The sequence below is a fragment of the Berghia stephanieae genome, chromosome 4 (genome assembly GCF_034508935.2).
Source record: "Berghia stephanieae isolate SIO BIC M18660-M18661 chromosome 4, UCSD_Bste_1.3, whole genome shotgun sequence".
Taxonomy (NCBI): domain Eukaryota; kingdom Metazoa; phylum Mollusca; class Gastropoda; order Nudibranchia; family Aeolidiidae; genus Berghia; species Berghia stephanieae.
Genome location: NC_088363.1, coordinates 53,922,760 through 53,939,706, shown reverse-complemented (window position 1 = coordinate 53,939,706; position 16,947 = coordinate 53,922,760). Strand labels below are relative to the sequence as shown.

At 37.9% G+C, this 16,947-nt stretch overlaps 1 long non-coding RNA gene across 3 annotated transcripts in view; it reads right to left on the bottom strand.

The window, feature by feature from the left end:
• Positions 1–6,304: 6,304 nt before the first annotated feature.
• The window catches only part of LOC144970830 (uncharacterized), a 21,777-nt gene continuing 11,134 nt past the window's right edge, over positions 6,305–16,947 (bottom strand). Inside the window, exons 1-4 of one of the 3 annotated variants that reach the window (XR_013645032.1) lie at positions 16,652–16,789; positions 15,293–15,366; positions 12,049–12,102; positions 6,305–7,739 (exon numbers count right to left, since the gene is read on the bottom strand). This is a non-coding gene — a long non-coding RNA (uncharacterized LOC144970830). Of the gene's footprint in view, positions 7,740–12,048; positions 12,103–15,292; positions 15,367–16,651; positions 16,790–16,947 lie in introns of those variants that run through there. The other 2 variants (XR_013645031.1, XR_013645033.1) reach the window with 2 other exon arrangements.

Sequence of the window (16,947 nt, the reverse complement as noted above, 5' to 3'; positions counted from 1 at the left end):
CAACTGCATTCATTATTTTTACAACAAGCTTCCTGACAACTGAAGGCATCCACCCAGACCATGCAGCCATATACAGAGTGCATTCATGGAAAGAATGGGACTGCTGCCCAAATGATGCCATTCAGGAACCCAAAGAAGAACTGCCAAGCGGAGTAAATCTCCCCAGGAAAGATTGGTTGACACTGAACAGGGCAAGGTCTAAAGTGGGGAAGACCAAAACAACCTTACAAAATTGGGGACTTTCTTCAGACTGCCGATGTCAATGTGGACACACGGCTCAAAACATGGACCAAATCCTTCACGAGTGCGAACTTGGACCACATATCAGTAATATGGACCTGAGAGGCTGCACCCCTGAAGCCATCCAATGGATCCACCACTGGCGCGACACGATATGATGATGATGATGATGATGATGATCTCCAATTAATCACAAAAAATATGGTTTCTTCTATAATACATCATAATTTCAAAACGTTGGAAAGGACAAAACTGTATTCCTTATAGCAGAAGTGTTTATCATTTCACAACTGCATTAATTATTTTTACAACACGCGTTTTCACTATCACCACTTCAGCCATAAATATATCTTAACTTTAGAATGAGTCACACTAAATCGTGTGACAATATCAAATTTAACAAGCAAAGAATGTGATTCAAAAATTAAACATTTTCTCTGAGTGGTCTGAGCCGATATAATTGAGAATTATAAAAGTTTTGAGTGGCAGGTCACCAGACAGTATGGAAATAAAATTGGATCAATTGTAAAAAGACAATATAAAATACAGCCCCACAAGTATATGTGAATTTTCTATATACAATGAGATTACATATGTATGTCATAAATACATTATTATAAACACTCATCAAAACTATATACAATGTCATTAAATATCACGATTTAAAAATCTATGTTAGAAAGTGGTAGCATCTTATAATTTGTGCGAGCAATAAACATTTAATGGTTATTACAAATCATTAGAACATGTTGGTGATTTCTTTAAAAGATGCCACATAAAATGCCATATCCAATTTAAATGAATTTCATTTTGTTTAAATTCCATATATGACATTGCTTAATTCAACATCGTATTATATATTTAAACAAGTAAAAATGATAAAAATACTTTTGGCCCATTTCCTTCAGAAATGATATATTTCTTCCTTGGCAAGGAGCAAATAAACGCACAGTCCAACTTGTAATATATGTTACTTCTAGAAAAAAGAAGAAGAAGAAGAAGAAGAAGAAGAAGAAGAAGAAGAAAAGAAGAAGAAGAAGAAGAAGAAAAGAAGAAAAGAAGAAGAAGAAGAGAGAAGAAGAAGGAAGAACAAGAAGAAAAGAACAAGAACAAGAAGAACAAGAACAAGAAAAAAAAAAAGAAAAAGAAAAATAGAGAGAGGATGGGAGGAGGAGAAGGAGAGGAAGAGAGGGAAGAATGAAGAAGAAGAAGAAGAAGAAAGAAGAAGAGAAGAAGAAGAAGAAGAAGAAGAAGAAGAAGAAGAAAGAAGAAGAAGAAGAGAGAAGAAGAAGAAGAAGAAGAAGAGGGAAGAAAGGGGAAAGAGAGAAGGAGAAGGAGAAGGAGAAAAAGAAGAAGAAGAATAAAAATGAAGATGAAGAAGAAGAAGAAGAAGAAGAAGAAGAAGAAGAAGAAGAAGAAGAAGAAGAAGAAGAAGAAGAAGAAGAAGAAGAAGAAGAAGAAGAAGAAGAAGAAGAAGAAGAAGAAGAAGAAGAAGAATAAGATGAGGGATGGGGAGGAGGAGAAGGATGGGACGAGGAAGAGATGGGGAAGAATGAAAAAGAAGAATAAAAATAAAGTAGAAAATGGAGAAGAAGGGAGGAGGAGAAGCATGGGAAGAGGAAGAGAAGGGGGGAAATGGGAATAGGAGAATAAAAATGAAGAAGAAGAAGAAGAAGAAGAAGAAGAAGAAGAAGAAGAAGAAGAAGAAGAAGAAGAAGAAGAAGAAGAAGAAGAAGAAGAAGAAGAAGAAGAAGAAGAAGAAGAAGAAGAAGAAGAAAAAGAAGAAGAAGAAGAAGAAGAAGAAGAAGAAGAAGAAGAAGAAGAAGAAGAAGAAGAAGAAGAAGAAGAGGAAGAAGGATGGGAAGAGGAGGGGGAAAATGTAAAAGAAGAATAAAAATGAAGAAGAAGAAGAAGAAGAAGAAGAAGAAGAAGAAGAAGAAGAAGAAGAAGAAGAAGAAGAAGAAGAAGAAGAAGAAGAAGAAGAGAGAAGAAGAGGAGGAGGAGAAGAGGAGGAGGAGGAGGAGGAGGAGGAGGAGGAGGAGGAGGATGGGGAGGAGGAGGGGGAAGAGTGGTCATAAAATTTATACAACACCAAAAAAAGAAAATGTTTAGAAATTTTATAAAGGTGATATATCCATGTTATAAATTAGGCAATCATTATTATAACATACAAAATGAGGTGAATGGATATCAAAATCATATTGGTGAACCTTTTCCTCAAAACAGTTTAGGGTAAATTTGGCTGGTATGGAAAAGTGTGAAAGAAAGGAGAAAAAAAGTTTAACATTTTGAAAATGACAAATTCATTTTATCTTTAGCAGAAGTGCACATTACGTTACTACTGCATTTGTAATTTCAGGATATGAACTTTCACTCTTTTCACTTGGTATCTAACTTTGGATTCACTCACATGAAAATGTGTCATCTCCAATTAATCAAACCACAAAAAATATGGTTTCTTCTATAATACATCATAATTTCAAAACGTTGGAAAGGACAAAACTGTATTCCTTTTAGCAGAAGTGTTTATCATTTCACAACTGCATTCATTATTTTTACAACAAGCTTCCTGACAACTGAAGGCATCCACCCAGACCATGCAGCCATATACAGAGTGCATTCATGGAAAGAATGGGACTGCTGCCCAAATGATACAGAAATGATATATTTCTACCTTGGCAAGGAGCAAATAAACGCACAGTCCAACTGGCAATATATGTTACTTCTAAACTACTCTATTTTACCAGTTAATGATTGGGCGACTGAGATGTTCATTATTTGAAGAAAAAAGGAAGGTAAACTACATGTTGAATTCAAATAAAAACAACAAAATACTTGCTTATTTATATAATGACTACTTGGCCATGACATCATATATTCGAAAACAATGGATCTTTTTGTTTCTATTCCTTAACTTATTCAAGCTAAATTCTAGACCCTACTTGTCATATAGCTAATATTGTTTTGGCGTGAAAAGTGTGAATAAACATTCTCTTCTCCCTCTCTCTCCTCTCTCTCTCTCTCTCTCTCTCTCTCTCTCTCTCTCTCTCTCTCTCTCTGATGTTTATTTAGTAATAATGGCTGGCTGAGAAATTTATCGTTTGAAAATTGATGGATCGAAAAAAAATATTAGAAGATCAAATCTATATATGAGAATATATTTTTACAATGATAATGTAAATAACGGATTTGTGTAAAATTGTTGAGCTTGTAATTACTTTCTCAGATAAAAGAATATAATTTTTATATCAACAATAATTTCTTCTCTAAGCATTAAGTATTAACATTATACATAAATATTTCAATATTAAATAAATGAAGTATCTATTCCTTTTGTGAATCGCTTATGTCATATTTGCACAACTGCCATAAAGTATAAAACAAATTCAAAATTACATTCCATTGAAACTCAACATATATGATATGATTATAAAGCACGAGATAATAAAACATGTACAAGAACATGATGATATTGTGATGTAATTTTGTGTGAATAAGATATCAAACTGTATAATGATAGGAGAAATGAATGGTAGATGCATTATTATTAAAGCGCAACGTTGATGAGACAATTTCACTATCTGTATGACAAAGCCTATCCAACCACAAGATAATTGTAATACATATTCCTAAATGAAAATGTGTGAGTTGATGTCAGCCATATCATTATTGTTTTTTGAAAACGATGGGATATTTTTAAAATCAAAATTAAAACAATGCTTACTCATAAAAATTCATCAATGTTACCGCTATTTTCATATGATTGCGAATAAATTAAAATTCTATCAAGCGTTACTTATGATGATATGTGACAAATGAAAAACAACATTACTCAATTAGGGTGTATAAGAAAATCAGTAGCACAAAGTCCTATTCAACTACAAGTTAAGATAAAATCTAAGAACGAAATTTTAGAAATGGACTATGATTTTAATAATCTCTGAAAAAGAAAAAAATGATAATGCATTTGCCTACAAACAAAGATCAATTACATATCAATCCAGATAAATACATTCAAATTATTGTTTACTTTAATAATGATTGCTTGGCCGTAATATCAATATTTGAAAACTTGATGGATCATATTTAAAGAAAAAGAAAATAAATTCTAGTATTTTAAAACTCTTTTAAGTTTTGAATGTTATGCTTCACTTGTTATAAATCTATGACTGCTATAATAAAGAGAGAAATTAATTTTAAATTACTTGATATAAATGATGTAATAATAAAATATATTTCTATTAAAATGAACAAACTACATGATAAAAAAGTGTTGTCATGACAAAATTAAAAGGGCATTATCTAAAGAACATTTTGCAAAATATTTATATATTTATAGTTAGTTAACATATCACACATTTTATACAAATGACAATAATAGTTATAACATTAAATTCATAAAAGAAATATACGAAACACCTGAATTTCAGTTTATGTATATAATGATAACAAAAGCATTCTTGAACCTGTTTGTTTTTTAAACAAACTGTAACATATTTTGTCAACATGTGCATTCTAACTAAATACTAAAATATCAAATTATCAAATTACTACGGCTGACTAAGAAATTTATTACTTGAATAACGATGAATATTAAAGAAATTAAAACCATGTTTTATATAAACTTAACGTATTATTAATATTTTGTAATAAGTGCATCACTCTTACCTTTCTTTTAAGAAAAACTATTATTACTTTTGTATCATTGCTAATAAATCAAAAGTGTATAGGCATCGCAAAATTAAAAGGGTATTAGAATATATCTATAGAATGATATGTAAAGCGATCTGTGTAATGTTTAAACAGAGAGGTTTCTAGAAACAAATCACTTCTTTAAGTAGTAAGCATTTACTTGTACAGAAATAATATACTCAAGCTAATCAATATTAAATAAATGAATTGTTCTGTTTTTAAAAACCAACTGTTATATTTGCATAAATAATGTTAAAGTATTAAATGAGTTTGAAATTACATTCCAATAAAACCAGACATTGATATGACTTTAAAATATTAGACAATAAAACTTATAGGCAATGAATGATACATGAATAAGAGATTAAAATAAGGTAAACTGAATGTTGGATGTAATGAAAGTACATTTATCAAAACTTTATACAAAATGAAAGCTATTTTATACAGTACGCGAGTCATTAACATTAAAATGGCCATTGAAAATTCTGAGACAGGAAAAAAATTTCTTTTAATTTTGATGAGATGACTTTTCTTAAGAAAATTATCTTTCTATCCAACTACAAGGTAATTGTAATAGATATTCCCATATGTCATGTTGAGAGTTGATGAAATATTGTGAACAAAAAATTAAGATTAAAGAAAAATGACACAACACTGCAACTTGAAAAAATACGACAAAAACAACTGAAAGTTTACCAAATCTGAATTTAAAGATTGGGCATTTAAATCTTATTAACGGTGAATGAAATTCTTTAAGTGCTTGAGTGTATAATATAGGCTTGACAAAAATTGGAAAGGACGCGATGAAAGGAGCAATGGTGATGAGTGTCACCATTGATGGTGAAAGAGGCAATGGTGATAAGAGTCACCATTGATGGTGAAAGAGTCAATGGTGATAAGAGTCACCATTGATAGTGAAAGAGGCAATGGTGATAAGAGTCACCATTGATGGTGACAGAGTCAATGGTGATAAGAGTCACCATTGATGGTGAAAGAGGCAATGGTGATAAGATACACCATTGATGGTGAAAGAGGCAATGGTGATGAGAGTCACCATTGATGGTGAAAGAGGCAATGGTGATAAGAGTCACCATTGATGGTGAAAGAGGCAATGGTGATAAGAGTCACCATTGATGGTGAAAGAGGCAATGGTGATAAGAGTCACCATTGATGGTGAAAGAGTCAATGGTGATAAAAGTCACCATTGACAGTGAAAGCGGCAATGGTGATAAGAGTCACCATTGATGGTGACAGAGTCAATGGTGATAAGAGTCACCATTGATGGTGACAGTCAATGGTGATAAGAGTCACCATTGATGGTGAAAGAGGCAATGGTGATAAGATTCACCATTGATGGTGAAAGAGGCAATGGTGAGAGTCACCATTGATGGTGAAAGAGGCAATGGTGATAAGAGTCACCATTGATGGTGAAAGAGGCAATGGTGATAAGAGTCACCATTGATGGCTTGACTTGCTTGACTTGCTTGCCTTGCTTGTCTTGCTTGCCTTGCTTGTCTTGCTTGCCTTGCTTGTCTTGCTTGCCTTGCAAGGTGGCAGGGACGATAAAGCCACTTTAAATGATCATGGTGTTCTAAGAGTAATTTTCAGGGTCAGATCGGCAGAGATTGCACCAGCAGAGCTCAAGATGAAGAAAGTATTGTTGATATAAAAGTGATGGCAGGGATGTAGATGATGGAAGCAGCAGCAGTGACAATGATGGTGAAAATGGCAAGGCAGGTGACGTGATGATGGAAATCACTCCGGGAGGGCTATGGTGGTGAAGATGATGATGATGGGAGGCGATTCTGATGGCAATGGTTGTGTTGGGAGGTGATAGCTTTGGAAGGGATGATGGGAAGTAATGGTAGAGTCATAGGGGTTGTGATAGAAGAGACCATGATGTGAGGTTAGTGGTAATAAGTGAAAGCCATGGCTTGGCGAAAATGATAGAAGCAGGTTCAACAATAAAGATCCAGTAAATGGCACAGTTCCAAACCCAGGATCAAGGTGACCCATCCAGAAAGAGTCAAACAAATCACATCCCTATCCCCGTCTTCAAGACAATTGTAAATCAACATTCTGCCCAAACACATTCGGGCTTCCTGTAGGCCTCCAGTCCGCCTACTGCACTTGGGTATGGACATGAAACACAAACAAATACACCCCCACCGGTAGAAGCACACTTATCTGTATTTCAAATCCATGCGAATGCCAACCACAATCATCTTGTCAACAAAGAACACGAATGTAACTCACCCGGCCCTAACCAGTTGGAATCAACTCAAACCCAAGTCCAGAACCACACCACCACCTTCACTTTATCACTGAATCTACCTCCAGCATCCTCATCCTCCCCACAACTTCCACCCACCACCACCTTCCTCGACAAACACAATCTCTACATCACAATCACTACAACCCCACCAATACTACCATCATCACTTCCTCCACCATTACCTCCCTTCACAACCATTGCCATCATCATCACTTCCCATCATCATCCCTTCACCACCACAACCCTCCCATCATGATTTCCATCATCCCGTCACCCAACAATGCCACCTTCACCAACAATGTCACTATTGTTGCTCCACCATCTACATCCCCATCATCACCTCGCCACCAACAACTCCTCCAACATCTTGATCACTGCCATTACAATCCCCGGGGCCCTCCAATATAACCCATCCCATTACTCCGCTGAATACCACAATCATTCTCCATGACCTCACCATCCCTGCTGGCCACCGCCCCTACCGCCCACATATGGCCAATCTCGATTCCTGGAGCTTGATGACGTCAAATATCTGTAACAAAAAGTAACAGATCATAAAATGCAGGAAAAAAAAAATCAGTTCTTTGACTTCACATCTAGTTCAACTTTTGTTGATTCTTGTCTAATCCTGGGGCTTTCTATCTTTCAAGATTTTCAAGGTTTGCTTCAACTAAGTCGTTTGTAGTCTTAGTATATACAAACTATTTTGCGAGAGAACTTGTCTTAGGTTATACATACTATTTGGTGAAAGGCCTAGTCTTAGTATATACATATTTTGTGAGAGGCCTAGTCTTAGTATATACATATTTTGTGAGAGGCCTAGTCTCAGTATATACATAATATTTTATAAAAGGCCTGTTCTTAGTATACTAAACATAATCTTTTGTGAGAGGCCTAGTCTTAGTATTATATACATACTATTTTGTGAGAGGCCTATTTAACACCTACAATATGACATTGATTGATATCATTCATGGTGCACAAAAAAGATGATCAAAACACATATTGCACGCTATTATTTGCAATTACTGCCTTGATGAAAATATTTACCTCCTGTCTTAGTAGTAGTAGTAGTAGTAGTAGTAGTAGTCGTAGTAGTAGCCGTAGTAGTAGTCGTAGTAGTAGTAGTAGTGATGATGATGTGGTAGCAGTGGTTGTATTTGTAGTGAAGATTTTGTTTTGGTGCATGTAGTAGTAGTTGTAGTGATGATGAGGTGGAGTTGACTGCATTTGTAGTAGTAGTAGTAGTGGTATGATGATAATGTGCTTGTGATTGTAGTTGTATTGGAAGTAGTGATAATGATGTGGAGGCGGTGGTTGTAGTAATAGCAGTGGTAGTGGTGTTGATGGTGGTGGCTGTAGCAGTAGTGATGATGATGTGATGGTGGTGGTGGTAGTTGTAGAGAGGAGGATGAGTGGCGGTGGTGGTTGTAGTAGTAGTGGTAGAAAGGTTGGTGTGGCAGTGACGGTTGTAGTCGTACTGGTATTGATGATGTGATAGTTGTGGTTTCATTGATGATGATGTGGTGGTTGTGGTTGTGGTAGTAGTGGTAGTGATGATAATGTGGTGGTAGTAGTGGTTGTAGTTGTGGTGATGTGCAGTGGTCGTGGTGTGGTGATGATATGTAGGTGGTTGTACTGGTGGTATTAGTAATGATGATGTGGTGGTTGTGGTTGTAGTAAAAGTTGTAGGATGATGATCTGGGGGAGCTAATTGTAGTAACGATGGTAGTGATGATGATGTGGTGGTGGTGGTGGTTGTAAGCAAAGTTTTATTAATGATAATGTGGTGGTGGTGGTTGTATCAGTGGTGGTAATGCTGTATAATGGTGGTTTTAGTAGTAATTGTGGTGATGATGTCATGGTGGTTGTAGTGGTAGTGGCAGTAGTGTTGATGTGGTGATGATAGCTGTAGAAGCAGTGGTATTGATGATGATGATGTCGTGGTGGCGTTTGCAGTAGCAGTGATGAGTGGTGGTGATGATTGTAGTAGTAGTAGTAGTAGTAGTGATGATGATGTTGATGATGGTGATGATGATGATGATGTGGTGGTGATAGTGGTAGTAGTATTAGATGTTAGAATTAGTAGAAGAAGTAGAAGTATTAGTTGTATTAGTATTAGTAGTAGTAGTAGTAGTAGTAGTAGTAGTAGTAGTATAGTAGTAGTAGTAGTAGTAGTAGTAGTAGTAGTAGTAGTAGTAGTCAGAGACGCCAACTTTAAATTTGGCTCACAGGAGTTTCAGACACCACTCATAGGAATATCAATGCCGAAAGAGGAATTTCCGCACACAAGAGAAAGGAATTGGAATGTTACATAAACACATTGCCAAATACAATCCCAAAGTTTCCTGTAGTATACTGGTGGTAGTGAGGATGAGGTGGTGTTCGTGGTTGTAGTAATAGTGGTAGTGATGATGATATGGTGGTGGTTGAAGTAGTAGTGGTAGTGATGATGATGTGGTGGTGGTGGTTGAAGTAGTAGTTGTAGTGATGATGATGTGGTGGTGGCATAGTGGTTGTAGTGTTGTGGTCGTGATGTTGATGTTAGTGGTGATGGTGGTTGTAGTACAAATGGTAGTGATGATGATGTGGTAGTGGTGGTTGTTGTAGTAGTCGTGGTTGTGATGATAATGTAGTGGTTGTGGTTGTAGTCGTAGTAGTAGTAATGATGATGTGGTGATGGTGGTGGTTGCAGTAGGAGTGGTAGTGATGATGTGGTGGTGGTGGTTGTAGTAGTAGAAGTGGTGGTGATGATGTGGTGGTTGTAGTAGTAGTGGTAGTGATGATGTGGTGATGGTGGTTGTAGAAGTAGTGGTAGTAATGATGATGTTGCAGTGGTGGTTGTTGTAGTAGTAGTAGTAGTTGTGGTGATGATGATGTGGTGGTGGTAGTCGTAGTAGCAATGGTAATGATGATGATGTGGTGGTGGTGGTTGTAGTACAAATGATAGTGATGATGATATGGTGGTGCTTGTAGTAGTGGTGGTAGTGATATGATGTGGTGGTGGTGGTTGTAGTACAAATGGTAGTGATGATGATGTGGTAGTGGTGGTTGTAGTAGTAGTGGTAGTGATGATGTGGTGGTGGTGGTTGTAGTAGTAGTGATAACGATGATGTGGTGGTGGTGGTTGTAGTAGTAGTGGTAGTGATGATGTGGTGGTGGTGGTTGTAGTAGTAGTGGTAATGATGATGTGGTGCTGGTTGTAGTAGTAGTGGTAGTTGCAGTGATGATGATGTGGTGGGGGTGGTTGAAGTAGTAGTGATAGTGATGATTTGGTGGTGGCGGTGGTGGTTGTAGTAGTAGTGGTAATGATGATGTGGTGGTTGTAGTAGTAGTGGTAGTGATGATGTGGTGGTGGTGGTGGTTGTAGTAGTAGTGATAATGATGATGTGGTGGTTATAGTAGTAGTCGTGGTAGTGATGATAATGTAGTGGTGGTGGTTGTAGTAGTGTTAGTGGTAAAGATGATGTGGTGGTGGTGGTGGTGGTTGTAGTAGTGGTAGTGATGATGTGGTGGTGGTGGTTGCAGTAGTAGAAGTGGTAATGATGATGTGGTGGTTCTGGTGGGGCTGGTAGTTGTAGTAGTAGTGGTAGTAATGATGATGATGTTGTAGTGGTGGTGGTTGTAGTGATGATGTGGTGGTGGTGGTAGTTGTAGTAGCAGTGGAAGTGATGATGATGTGGTGGTGGTGGTGGTTGTAGTAGTAGTGGTAGCGGTGATGATGATGTGGTGGTGGTGGTTGTAGTAGCAGTGGTAATGATGATGTGGTGGTGGTGGTTGTAGTAGTAGTGACGATACAATGGTTGTAATATTAGTGGCAGTGATGATGATGAAGTGTTTGTAAGGGGGGGGGGGGGGGGGGGGGGTTATCCTTGGAACAAATTGACCTCACCGGAATTTGACGGATGTTGCCCGCTACCGAAATTTTGGGCTCCCGACCAGAGTTTTTTTCCGGTGAGACCGGAGTTTTGGCATCACTGATTAGTAGTAGTAGAAGAAGTATTAGAGATTAGTAGTAGTAGTAGTAGTAGTAGAAGTAGTATTAGAGATTAGTAGTAGTAGTAGTCGTAGTAGTAGTCGTAGTAGTAGTCGTAGTAGTAGTAGTAGTAGTAGTAGTAGTAGTAGTAGTAGTAGTGGTAGCAGCAGAAGTAGTAGTAGTAGTAGTAGTAGTAGTAGTAGTAGTAGTAGTAATAGTAGTAGTAGCAGTAGTAGCAGTAGTAGCAGTAGTAATGGTGGTGGTGCTTGTAGTATTGGTACTATGTTCGTTTTTAAGGGTTTTACGGCGCTTGCCACACATTTAGGTAATATCAGCGCCAGTAAAAAGGAAGAATGTGGGATAGTAAAGATTTCTAGAATTACAATCAAAGTAACCAAGGAAAAGGGAGACAGAGGAGATCAAATAGGGAACAGATGTAGATGTAGAGCCACTATCAATGTACTTAGTTTGAGATCACCTAAATGTCTCATCCTGACACAAGCACAGGTCCCCACTAAGAGGAACACAGAGAGAGAGAGAGAGAGAGAGAGAGAGAGAGAGAGAGAGAGAGAGAGAGAGAGAGAGAGAAAGAGAGAGGGAGAGAGAGAGAGGGAGAGAGAGAAAGAGAGAGAGAGAAAGAGAGAGAGAGAGAGAGAGAGAGAGAAAGAGAGAGAAAGAGAAAGAGAGAGAAAGAGAGAAAGAGAGAGAGAGAAAGAGAAAGAGAGAGAAAGAGAAAGAGAGAAAGAGAAAGAGAGAGAGAGAAAGAGAGAGAGAGAGAAGAGAGAGAGAGGAGAGAGAGAGAGAGGAAGAGGGTGAGGAGGTAGAGAGAGGGAGGGAGAGAAAGAAGACCAACAGACATTCCTACCTCAAAGAGAAGGCTCCAGTCCTATGAAGAATACACAATCCAATCCTGTCCATCCTTGAGAAAATAATAAAAAACGTTATTCTTGTTTATGTTGTGATCGAAGAAGTTATGTTTTGAAAGAAATGCAGTCTCACGACTAACGTTCAGATCATCTTTACATTCATCCCGAAAGCTCAACTGGTTAACTACTAAAACAATGTGACAAGTTCTGTTCCCCTGTTGAGCCTCAAAAGCTAACTTCTAAATGAAGACATAGCACAAGGCTATTAATCGTGCAGCACAGACAGATCTTATGACACTTATGAGAGTTTATACTCAAACCAATTTCAATATATAACATTAGTAAAAAAGAATTCTACTACTATAACTATAAGCAATTTTACTTTGTAGTTGTTAGCTAAATGACGAGAAAATATTTTACAGTAAGGATAGAGACACAGTTTCTTTAAATGGTGGGCCATTTTATTAATTTTAATCACTTGTGAACTCTTCTTTAAAAACCATGTTTTTTTTTTTGGCAGGATACATTGAATATTTATCACTGTTTCTGTTTCAGTTTTCCAGTTTGGGTTGGGGAAGTGTGTGGCTCAGTGGTAACAGTTTTTTGTGGTTTTGGTAGAACACCAAAGGGTGCGCGCCGGTGAGGTTCGGAATGCGGCCGGGTTGGCTGGTGTGTCGGGCGGAGTGATGATGCGCTGTGTCTGTCAAGGCGAAGGAGTCTAGCGAGTCACGATTCACTCACGTGTCTTGCGAGGAGTGGTGACAGGGAGTGGGCGCTTGCATATCGGTAGCCAGTATGGGAATTCTACTTTCGGGAGAGTCGCAGACTGGGCAGTGTGAATGACTGCATAACGAAAAGGATTATGGGTGCAGGGCAGTATTGTCGGCGCACACACACACATGAGGAGAGAAATCTATGCATGATGCGGGAGTTTACGAGGTGCCACATTGAGACAGTTAGAGAGAGAGATATAGGGCGGGGAGTGTATTTTATTTTTATATCATGGGGTTCACGTACTAGGGATGGAGGGTGGGTGTTGAGGGGTGTATAGGGTTACACTGAGTATATGATTCGGATAAATCTCACAGATCTGCTTAACGCGGGGTCAGTCAAGTGGGAGCTGTCAATGTTGATTTGGTGTTTCATATTTTGTGGTAGATCGTATTTGTTTTGGAAGAGGTTTTTATCTGTCAGGGAGGTATTTGGTGCCTGGTTGTAGTTGTATTAGAGGGGGGTGAAAGAGAATGGAGTACATGTAGTAGGATTGACATACACGGTCGAATTGGTCATGGACTTTATTGTGTGGGAGAGGGAGGATGGGACTGTTTTCAGTGATTGAGGTTCAGGTATTCGGGGTGAGCTGGGGGGAGGGATACATGGAGTCTTGGTGACGTGATATTTAGGTTAGGGGAGTGGTGATAGTGTATAGGCATAGTGGTAGGTGTTGGGGGTGTTGTAGGTGTTATAGACAGTGTTTGTGTAGTTTGTTGGGATACCAGGATTGGGGCAGGAGTGTGTAGTGTGGGAGTTGTAGAAGGGGGGAGACAGGGGGCGGGATGGCGCAGACTTTTGGTGGAGTGAGTTGGCGGTTGGGGTGGCATGGTGAACATGACAGTATGTGGGTTGGTGGCGGGTGGTGGTGATGTTGTGGTTGAGGGGGGTAGACAGTGTATTTGTATGCATGTCACGGTGAGTGACTCTGGGGGGTGGGGTGGTGATGCGGCGGGACACACAATGAATGGGTTGTGGAGTGTGGATTACACAGGTTTTGGGCGGAGGGCGCTGGTTTGTAACGGGGTGATTTTTATGTAGTTTGAGAGAGTGTAGGGAGTGTGGTAGGGCGTGCGGATTGAGTTCAAGTGAGTTGGGAGTTAAATATTTCTCATTGTCTTGGGTAGTTAGTGAGAGAGAGAGGTAGGTGTAAGTGTGTTGTACGCTTGTTCTTGGTGTATGACAGTCTGTGGTGAGGACGGTAAGAATAGTGGAGGTGAAAGGAGGTGAGAGGACATAGTCTGATTGCGTGGGGGGGGGGTTGACTCATATGAGATTAGGGTATGGGGAAGTTAGGTTATGGGTTAGCGGTGGAGACGGCGAGCAATGGACATAGACATCGAGGCGTGGCTTGATGTATTGACAATAGCTTCTATTTGGAGGGAATCATGATTAGACGAGAGTGTATGTGCAGTGGAGGGTACTGTGAGACACAGAGAGATGACAGAGCACAGTGCGGTGAGGGACATGAGTTCAGAGGGTACAGTGTCTCTAACACAGGGTATGAGTACAGGGGGTGTACAGTTACTGCGAGACAACATGATATTTGATGGGACTTGTTTTGTTGACAGGGTTATTCTATAGGTTTGTTGTGTTGTTGGAGTTTTTAGGGTGTAGAGTTTGTTTTGGGTGGTGTTGTTTGAGGTTGTTGTTGTTGTTGTTGGTGTGGTTTGGTGGTGGTTTTGAGTAGGTGGTGTTTATTTTTTTGCTGGGGGGGTTTATGGTTGGGGCGTGTGGGTGTGGGCGTGGTGATTTTGTACTAGCGGTGTATGGGGGGGGTGGGGGGGGGGGGGGGGGGGATGGGGGTGGGGGTGGTGTGAGTTGGTGCGTTTATTTAGCATTAGGTTTTTCGATTCGTTCTGTGGGCGAGGTGATAGGAATGGGGAATATTCAGATTTTTAGAGTGAGAGATTTTTAGATTTGATGGTTTGTCTGTTTATTATTGATAGAGTTTTATGTTAGTTTGTTAGTTCGATAGTTTGATTGTTGATTGTGTGTGTGTATATAGTAGGGGTGAGAAGTGAATAAAAACAAACTAAAAAAACAAACATAAAAACCCAAAAAGCCAAACATACAAACATACTAAGCAACACGTCAAAAGATAAAAATGTTAAATTAATATATTAAAAGGGGTGGGGGGGTGGGTGAAGGCGTTACTAGTTATGTGTCATTAGATTTTATTTGTTTTCCCGCGTTGTTTTTGTGTATTGTTGTTGCTTCACGTAGGGTGTGTACACGAAACGTCCCATTGTCGGTTTTGTTCCCATAACGTAGCCATTCCTGTTTCACGTCTTTCATTAGTATTGTACTTCACCATTTAACTAAGCCAACAGAGAGGGACAGAATAAGAGATAGAGGGAACGAGAGATACAGTAGTTGAGAGAGAGAGACAGTAAGAGAGAGAGAGTGAGAAAGAGAGAGAGAGAAAGAGAGAGAGAGAGAGAGAGAGAGAGAACTAAATGGAATACCTACCTCAAGATTGGATCTCCATTACGAATACAATCTTTTGATGAATACACGATGTAATCCTGTATCTTCATGCCGTCCTTTAGTGAATTAAAAATAAAAGATTTATTTCTTGATTATGTTTTGAATTTGTAAACAGATAATGAGCAAAGAAATTATGTTTTGAAAGATATGCAGCCTTGCACTTAATGATAATAGTAACTTATAATTTTTTGACCTCGCCAATTAAAAAAATAAAATCAAACTCTTGAAATGAATTATCAGGAGAAAAATTGTCACTTCTGTAAATACCAAATGTTGGTTAATGCTGAAGGCAATCTAAGGTGGAATACTGGAATCTATGATTTCAGTTTGTAAAACTCTTTGTTTGTGGATTCCAAACAATGGATCAGAAAATGGTGAGATCGGAGTCTAACAAAACAGTCATAAATTAGATTTGTTCATTCTACGTATACATCAAATTGTCGGCTGGGATTTTTTTCAAAGTTTGATATATTGTGCAGATACACTATTTCTATAATTAAAATGGTGCTGATTGAAGCTCGAAGAAAAAAATAACGGTAAGTATTGAATTGTAAGACAGCATGTGTCTTTGTCTAATAAATTGAAGCTTACAATTGAATACTTATCGTTATTTCACTATTTCTATAAGCACATGAAAGCTTTCCTTGTATTTTGAGGTGCTTCATTGTAAAAATCACCTGCAAAGAATCTCAGTTCTTAAAATACAAAGGGGCATAACTCAGTTAATTATTTTGACCTCCAATATTGACTCATATTACACTACACAGCTGACAAAGTTTAAAATATTTGGCTTATGAGGCTGTTAAAAGCTATTGAATTCAATGCTTTCAAATTCAATTTACTTTTGAAAAAACCGTTAACAGTCTAATTAATGTGGATTGTACTCATCAGATGAACTCAGTTCAGATTGGTATGAATGTCGATTTTTATGTCTAGTCTAGTGCAAGATTTTTTTATTATATATATTTTTAAAAAAATCAATACACCGTGAAAAAGAGCGCTATGAAAAGGCTTTATGTGACGGCGTTATAGTATAGTTATGTGACACACTGTAGTGAAGCGTATGGATAATGGAATTGTGTATGGGCGTGTACAGATAATTTGGGGTGACCAATTTGGTTCGATATTACAGACCCTGAAATTGAAATCCATCCATTTTATTTTATTTGGATTCGGAATGAATTTACTACAACGAATAAAGCTTTAACTGTAAGCGTAGACGTCTAGTATCTGTAGTGTAAGAAATTAGACTTAGATTCTATATCTAGAGTCTAGAGCACAAGGCCTAGGTATCTCGACTGTATTTAACATCTACAACACAACGCAAACGAATAATATTACCATATATTTAAAGGAAAGTCCTCAAAAATATTATAGACAAAGCTACTATATGATCATCAGCCAGCAAATTATAATATTACATTGATATGTGCCATAAGTTTCGAATAGTTTCATATCTTTGATCACTTGATGCCTTGTGGTTTCTTTTATCATCTAATTTTTTTTCTTCAGTACGAGTTTACAGTCTACAGCTGTTAAAAAGTTGTCGTACTCGTACTATATAAATCTTTATCATTTATCCAATCATTGTCAAATTAATTGTTAAGCAATAATTATTAAAATATCATGTCCTTACC